Source organism: Salvelinus namaycush, unplaced genomic scaffold (genome assembly GCF_016432855.1).
Source record: "Salvelinus namaycush isolate Seneca unplaced genomic scaffold, SaNama_1.0 Scaffold25, whole genome shotgun sequence".
Taxonomy (NCBI): domain Eukaryota; kingdom Metazoa; phylum Chordata; class Actinopteri; order Salmoniformes; family Salmonidae; genus Salvelinus; species Salvelinus namaycush.
The window spans coordinates 651,673-659,172 of NW_024059341.1; the positions used below are offsets into that span (position 1 = coordinate 651,673).

Here is a 7,500-nt window from a genome sequence, read left to right on the forward strand (position 1 = left end):
AATCGCTTCCTTTTAGGTGGTTGTAGAATTTAACGGCTCTTTTCTGGATTTTGATAATTAGTGGGTATCGGCCTAATTCTGCTCTGCATGCATTATTTGGTGTTCTACGTTGTACACGGAGGATATTTTTGCAGAATTCTGCATGCAGAGTCTCAATTTGGTGTTTGTCCCATTTTGTGAAATCTTGGTTGGTGAGCGGACCCCAGACCTCACAACCATAAAGGGCAATGGGCTCTATGACTGATTCAAGTATTTTTAGCCAGATCCTAATTGGTATGTTGAAATTTATGTTCCTTTTGATGGCATAGAATGCCCTTCTTGCCTTGTCTCTCAGATCGTTCACAGCTTTGTGGAAGTTACCTGTGGCGCTGATGTTTAGGCCGAGGTATGTATAGTTTTTTGTGTGCTCTAGGGCAACAGTGTCTAGATGGAATTTGTGGTCCTGGCGACTGGACCTTTTTTGGAACACCATTATTTTGGTCTTACTGAGATTTACTGTCAGGGCCCAGGTCTGACAGAATCTGTGCAGAAGATCTAGGTGCTGCTGTAGGCCCTCCTTGGTTGGTGACAGAAGCACCAGATCATCAGCAAACAGTAGACATTTGACTTCAGAGTCTAGTAGGGTGAGGCCGGGTGCTGCAGACTGTTCTAGTGCCCGCGCCAATTCGTTGATATATATGTTGAAGAGGGTGGGGCTTAAGCTGCATCCCTGTCTCACCCCACGACCCTGTGTGAAGAAATGTGTGTGTTTTTTGCCAATTTTAACCGCACACTTGTTGTTTGTGTACATGGATTTTATAATGTCGTATGTTTTACCCCCAACACCACTTTCCATCAATTTGTATAGCAGACCCTCATGCCAAATTGAGTCGAAGGCTTTTTTGAAGTCAACAAAGCATGAGAAGACTTTGCCTTTGTTTTGGTTTGTTTGGTTGTCAATTAGGGTGTGTAGGGTGAATACATGGTCTGTTGTACGGTAATTTGGTAAAAAGCCAATTTGACATTTGCTCAGTACATTGTTTTCATTGAGGAAATGTACGAGTCTGCTGTTAATGATAATGCAGAGTATTTTCCCAAGGTTACTGTTGACGCATATTCCACGGTAGTTATTGGGGTCAAATTTGTCTCCACTTTTGTGGATTGGGGTGATCAGTCCTTGGTTCCAAATATTGGGGAAGATGCCAGAGCTAAGGACGATGTTAAAGAGTTTTAGTATAGCCAATTGGAATTTGTTGTCTGTATATTTGATCATTTCATTAAGGATACCATCAACACCACAGGCCTTTTTGGGTTGGAGGGTTTTTATTTTGTCCTGTAACTCGTTCAAGGTAATTGGAGAATCCAGTGGGTTCTGGTAGTCTTTAATAGTTGATTCTAGGATTTGTATTTGATCATGTATATGTTTTTGCTCTTTATTCTTTGTTATAGAGCCAAAAAGATTGGAGAAGTGGTTTACCCATACATCTCCATTTTGGATAGATAATTCTTCGTGTTGTTGTTGTTTAGTGTTTTCCAATTTTCCCAGAATTGGTTAGAGTCTATGGATTCTTCAATTACATTGAGCTGATTTCTGACGTGCTGTTCCTTCTTTTTCCGTAGTGTATTTCTGTATTGTTTTAGTGATTCACCATAGTGAAGGCGTAGACTCAGGTTTTCCGGGTCTCTATGTTTTTGGTTGGACAGGTTTCTCAATTTATTTCTTAGATTTTTGCATTCTTCATCAAACCATTTGTCATTGTTGTTCATTTTCTTTGGTTTTCTATTTGAGATTTTTAGATTTGACAGGGAAGCTGAGAGGTCAAATATACTGTTAAGATTTTCTACTGCCAAGTTTACACCTTCACTATTGCAGTGGAACGTTTTACCCAGGAAGTTGTCTAAAAGGGATTGAATTTGCTGTTGTCTAATTGTGTTTTGGTAGGTTTCCAAACTGCATTCCTTCCATCTATAGCATTTCTTAATGTTACTCAGTTCCTTTGGCTTTGATGCCTCATGATTGAGTATTGCTCTGTTCAAGTAGACTGTGATTTTGCTGTGGTCTGATAGGGGTGTCAGTGGGCTGACTGTGAACGCTCTGAGAGACTCTGGGTTGAGGTCAGTGATAAAGTAGTCTACAGTGCTACTGCCAAGAGATGAGCTATAGGTGAACCTACCATAGGAGTCCCCTCGAAGCCTACCATTGACTATGTACATACCCAGCGTGCGACAGAGCTGCAGGAGTTGTGACCCGTTTTTGTTGGTTATGTTGTCATAGTTGTGCCTAGGGGGGCATATGGGGGAGGGAATGCTGTCACCTGCAGGCAGGTGTTTGTCCCCCTGTGTGCTGAGGGTGTCAGGTTCTTGTCCAGTTCTGGCATTTAGGTCGCCACAGACTAATACATGTCCCTGGGCCTGGAAATGATTGATTTCCTCCTTCAGGATGGAGAAGCTGTCTTCATTAAAGTATGGGGATTCTAGTGGGGGGATATAGGTAGCACACAGGAGGACATTTTTCTCTGTTAAGATAATCTCCTTTTGAATTTCTAGCCAAATGTAAAATGTTCCTGTTTTGATTAATTTAATGGAGTGAGTTAGGTCTGCTCTATACCAAATTAGCATTCCCCCTGAGTCCCTTCCCTGTTTCACACCTGGTAGTTTGGTGGATGGGACTACCAGCTCTCTGTAACCTAGAGGGCAACCAGTGGGTCCGTCTCCTCTGTACCAGGTTTCTTGCAGGATGACAATGTCTGCATTACCGATTTCTTTGGTGAAGTCCGGGTTCCTGCTCTTTAGGCCAAAGGCAGATGACCTCAGGCCTTGGATATTCCAGGATGATATAGTGAAGGCTTTTTGTTCCATAAAGTGTCCAATGTTGTTGGTCGTGGTTTGGCCTCAGGCCAGTAAGTGTGAGCAGAGCCTGCTGAGCATCTGGTACATGCCGTTGGCTTGGGCGAGTGTAAGAGTGGGGGTTGGGCCTGTTTGCCCGCTCACTACCTGGGCGTATGTGTGACTTCCATGTTGATGCCCTCTCTGCGGGGGTGGGGTGCATGGGGTGGGCAGGAGTGGCATAGGTCTGATCTGAGGGGGCCTAAATTGGGTGTGGGCATGGTTGATGTGGGGGGGTGTTGATTGGTTGGGGTGGGGGTGTGTCTGGGGGTGCTGTGGTCTGGATGTAGGTCCTCTTGGCGTGGGTCCTCTATGTGTAGGTCCAGGGTGGGGTGCTGAAGGTCTTGGAGGGTGTCTCGCTGGTCTGGGTGGGGTGTCTATTGATCTGTTGCTCCTGTGTGAAGTGTTGGGGCTGCGTTTGAGAGCGATGTCCTTTAGAGTCCGGGCAAAGGTGGGCACTGCTGCCTTGTAGAGGTGGACCTGGTCATAGAGGCTGTTCAAGTCCAGGGTGGAGTGGTGGGCCAGGAAAACATTTGGTTTTGAGGCACAGTCACGGGAGATGCTTGCGTTTACCCGCTGTATTGTAGCAGGGTGGAAGTCTTTTCGTGGTAGCAGGGTGGAGATAACCACTTGTGCATTGGGGAAAGTAGAAGAAGCTTTTTCAATCACTCCCTTCAGTGCTGTGGCCACCCTTTCCTGCTGTGCTCTCAGGTCGTTTGTGCCTGTGTGTATTATTATGTGGCTAGGTGAGCCTAGTTTGTCCTCAGACAGAAGGTCTAGGGCGCACTGGGTGTTTGGACACCAGAGTTTAGACACACTGTGTTTGGGAAAAAGTTTTTTTTCTTCTATAAATTTCCCATTTGAGTCCATAAGGAGAAAAATCTGTGTCTTGTGTTTGTCCTCAGTGGGTGTGGGGGGGTTGTCAGGAGGGCTATCAGGGTGGCTGACAGGGGGGGTGCTCAGGGGGGGTGAGAGCTGCTGGGCTTGGGGTTTTTCTTTTGTCTGTTCTGCTGTGATGTTGACTCTATGGTCAGGGTCTGGTGTGGACTGTTCTGCTGTGGTGTCGAGACTTTTGTCGGGTGATGAGGTGGGCTGTTCTGCTGGCTTCTCTGTGGGGATGGCCACCTCCCTAGTGGGTTGTTCTCTGTCACATGCCATCCCCCTCAACCTCTCCTCCAGCAGTCTGATCCTCTCCTCCATCCCCCTCTCCCTCTCCTCCAGCAGTCTGATCCTCTCCTCTAGTGCTCTGTTCTGCTCCTGCTCCTGCTTCTGCTCTTTCTCCAGTTGAAGTTGTCTCTTAACTGTCCAGAGTCCAGATGTGTCTCTCTCCACCTCCAGCTCTCCTGGTCTGGTTAAGGGGGTGTTGTTGTGCTGGGCTGTTGTCTGGGTCTGTGCTGACTGGAGTGTAATCACCTGCTGTTCCAGCTCAACCTGCCTTACCTCCAGCTGGGTGAATTTATCCTTCATTTCAATGAGGGAGAAGTGCTCTGTACTGGGAGGTTGACTGTCTGCTGAGGGTTGCTCGTCTGTGGGGTTATATGATGAAGAGTTTTGGTCTGACCCGCTTGGGGTGGGGGTATCTTTATCAAGGGAGAGCTTCTCCTGCTGGGCTAATTCTTTGATTAGGTGAAAGTCCAGCTGAAACTGTTTGGGGTTGCCCTGTACCAATACTGTTCCAGACTTATATAGATTTATGTTAGCTGACTCAGAGTCCTCGTTGTCAAGTATCCTGAGTTTCCACCCCTCGTTAACCCCCCCTCTCTTAACAGAGGGGTAGTGTGCTAATATAGCACTGTGCCATGCCAGGGGATGGTTTGTGTGGAAGATAAGGTTGCTGATGTTCCCATTTTTGTAATAGTCAGCAAAAAGTGTCTCTTGATTTTCCATAAGGAGCTTCATTTTGTGCTCTTTTCTTGCCTTGTCATTCTTTACACTCCCAGGGTACTGTATTTTAATTACCTCTGAACAGCAGGAGGGAGCTTCTAAGGCCTCTCCATTTGGTTGGGGTAGACTATTCGACTCTCCTGCCATTGTTGGGCTAATGGTCTTTGACACCTCTCACTTGACACGTCAGTGCTAGTTGAAGCTGTATCAAGCTTGGCAATTATGTTTCATTCAATGCTTATAAAGTAATGTCATGTATTTTTCTTCTTGGCTTTTGGCAATAGAATATAGTTTCAGACTAAACATTACTCACTCAGTTCCAGGTTGGGTGGTGTTTTCAGGTTACTGTTGTTTTCCAGAGAATTTGCTGTGTAATAATCCTTGGTAGTTGTGAATCTTTCAGGTGATTCCGTAATTCCGTCCAAAATCAGGTTGTAGGTTTTGAGTTTTGATTTGAATTTAGGGTTATGTTGTAGAGGGTAGCATCCTGTATGTGTTCCTGACAAAAAATCCAAGTTTAACTAACTCTAAATCTATATTTTTTAAAGAAAATGCTGAAAAATGCAGGAGCTCATCTGATCATGACCTCTGTCTCTCTGTCTCTCTCTCTCTCTGTCTCTCAATTCAATTCAATTCAATTCAAGGGGCTTTATTGGCATGGGAAACATGTGTTAACATTGCCAAAGCAAGTGAGGTAGATATTATACAAAAGTGAAATAAACAATACAAATTAACAGTAAACATTACACATACAGAAGTTTCAAAACAATAAAGACATTACAAATGTTATATTATATATATACAGTGTTGTAACAATGTACAAATGGTTAAAGCACACAAGTTAAAATAAATAAGCATAAATATGGGTTGTATTTACAATGGTGTTTGTTCTTCACTGGTTGCCCTTTTCTTGTGGCAACAGGTCACAAATCTTGCTGCTGTGATGGCACACTGTGGAATTTCTCCCAGTAGATATGGGAGTTTATCAAAATTGGATTTGTTTTCAAATTCTTTGTGGATCTGTGTAATCTGTGGGAAATATGTCTCTCTAATATGGTCATACATTGGGCAGGAGGTTAGGAAGTGCAGCTCAGTTTCCACCTCATTTTGTGGGCAGTGAGCACATAGCCTGTCTTCTCTTGAGAGCCATGTCTGCCTACGGCGGCCTTTCTCAATAGCAAGGCTATGCTCACTGAGTCTGTACATAGTCAAAGCTTTCCTTAAGTTTGGGTCAGTCACAGTGGTCAGGTATTCTGCCACTGTGTACTCTCTGTTTAGGGCCAAATAGCATTCTAGTTTGCTCTGTTTTTTTGTTAATTCTTTCCAATGTGTCAAGTAATTATCTTTTTGTTTTCTCATGATTTGGTTGGGTCTAATTGTGCTGTTGTCCTGGGGCTCTGTGGGGTGTGTTTGTGTTTGTGAACAGAGCCCTAGGACCAGCTTGCTTAGGGGACTCTTCTCCAGGTTCATCTCTCTGTAGGTGATGGCTTTGTTATGGAAGGTTTGGGAATCGCTTCCTTTTAGGTGGTTGTAGAATTTAACGGCTCTTTTCTGGATTTTGATAATTAGTGGGTATCGGCCTAATTCTGCTCTGCATGCATTATTTGGTGTTCTACGTTGTACACGGAGGATATTTTTGCAGAATTCTGCATGCAGAGTCTCAATTTGGTGTTTGTCCCATTTTGTGAAATCTTGGTTGGTGAGCGGACCCCAGACCTCACAACCATAAAGGGCAATGGGCTCTATGACTGATTCAAGTATTTTTAGCCAGATCCTAATTGGTATGTTGAAATTTATGTTCCTTTTGATGGCATAGAATGCCCTTCTTGCCTTGTCTCTCAGATCGTTCACAGCTTTGTGGAAGTTACCTGTGGCGCTGATGTTTAGGCCGAGGTATGTATAGTTTTTTGTGTGCTCTAGGGCAACAGTGTCTAGATGGAATTTGTGGTCCTGGCGACTGGACCTTTTTTGGAACACCATTATTTTGGTCTTACTGAGATTTACTGTCAGGGCCCAGGTCTGACAGAATCTGTGCAGAAGATCTAGGTGCTGCTGTAGGCCCTCCTTGGTTGGTGACAGAAGCACCAGATCATCAGCAAACAGTAGACATTTGACTTCAGAGTCTAGTAGGGTGAGGCCGGGTGCTGCAGACTGTTCTAGTGCCCGCGCCAATTCGTTGATATATATGTTGAAGAGGGTGGGGCTTAAGCTGCATCCCTGTCTCACCCCACGACCCTGTGTGAAGAAATGTGTGTGTTTTTTGCCAATTTTAACCGCACACTTGTTGTTTGTGTACATGGATTTTATAATGTCGTATGTTTTACCCCCAACACCACTTTCCATCAATTTGTATAGCAGACCCTCATGCCAAATTGAGTCGAAGGCTTTTTTGAAGTCAACAAAGCATGAGAAGACTTTGCCTTTGTTTTGGTTTGTTTGGTTGTCAATTAGGGTGTGTAGGGTGAATACATGGTCTGTTGTACGGTAATTTGGTAAAAAGCCAATTTGACATTTGCTCAGTACATTGTTTTCATTGAGGAAATGTACGAGTCTGCTGTTAATGATAATGCAGAGTATTTTCCCAAGGTTACTGTTGACGCATATTCCACGGTAGTTATTGGGGTCAAATTTGTCTCCACTTTTGTGGATTGGGGTGATCAGTCCTTGGTTCCAAATATTGGGGAAGATGCCAGAGCTAAGGACGATGTTAAAGAGTTTTAGTATAGCCAATTGGAATTTGTTGTCTGTATA

The 7,500-nt window shown here is 44.3% G+C and overlaps 2 protein-coding genes across 2 annotated transcripts in view; both read left to right on the top strand.

Moving 5' to 3' along the window:
* Nucleotides 1-7,500, top strand: part of LOC120039065 (NEDD4-binding protein 3-A-like) — a gene marked incomplete at its 3' end in the record, with an annotated part of 78,568 nt that overhangs the window by 43,325 nt on the left and 27,743 nt on the right. The gene's annotated exons all lie outside the window — the stretch shown is intronic.
* The window catches only part of LOC120039064 (extensin-2-like), a 28,738-nt gene that overhangs the window by 18,732 nt on the left and 2,506 nt on the right, over nt 1-7,500 (top strand). The window lies entirely within an intron of this gene.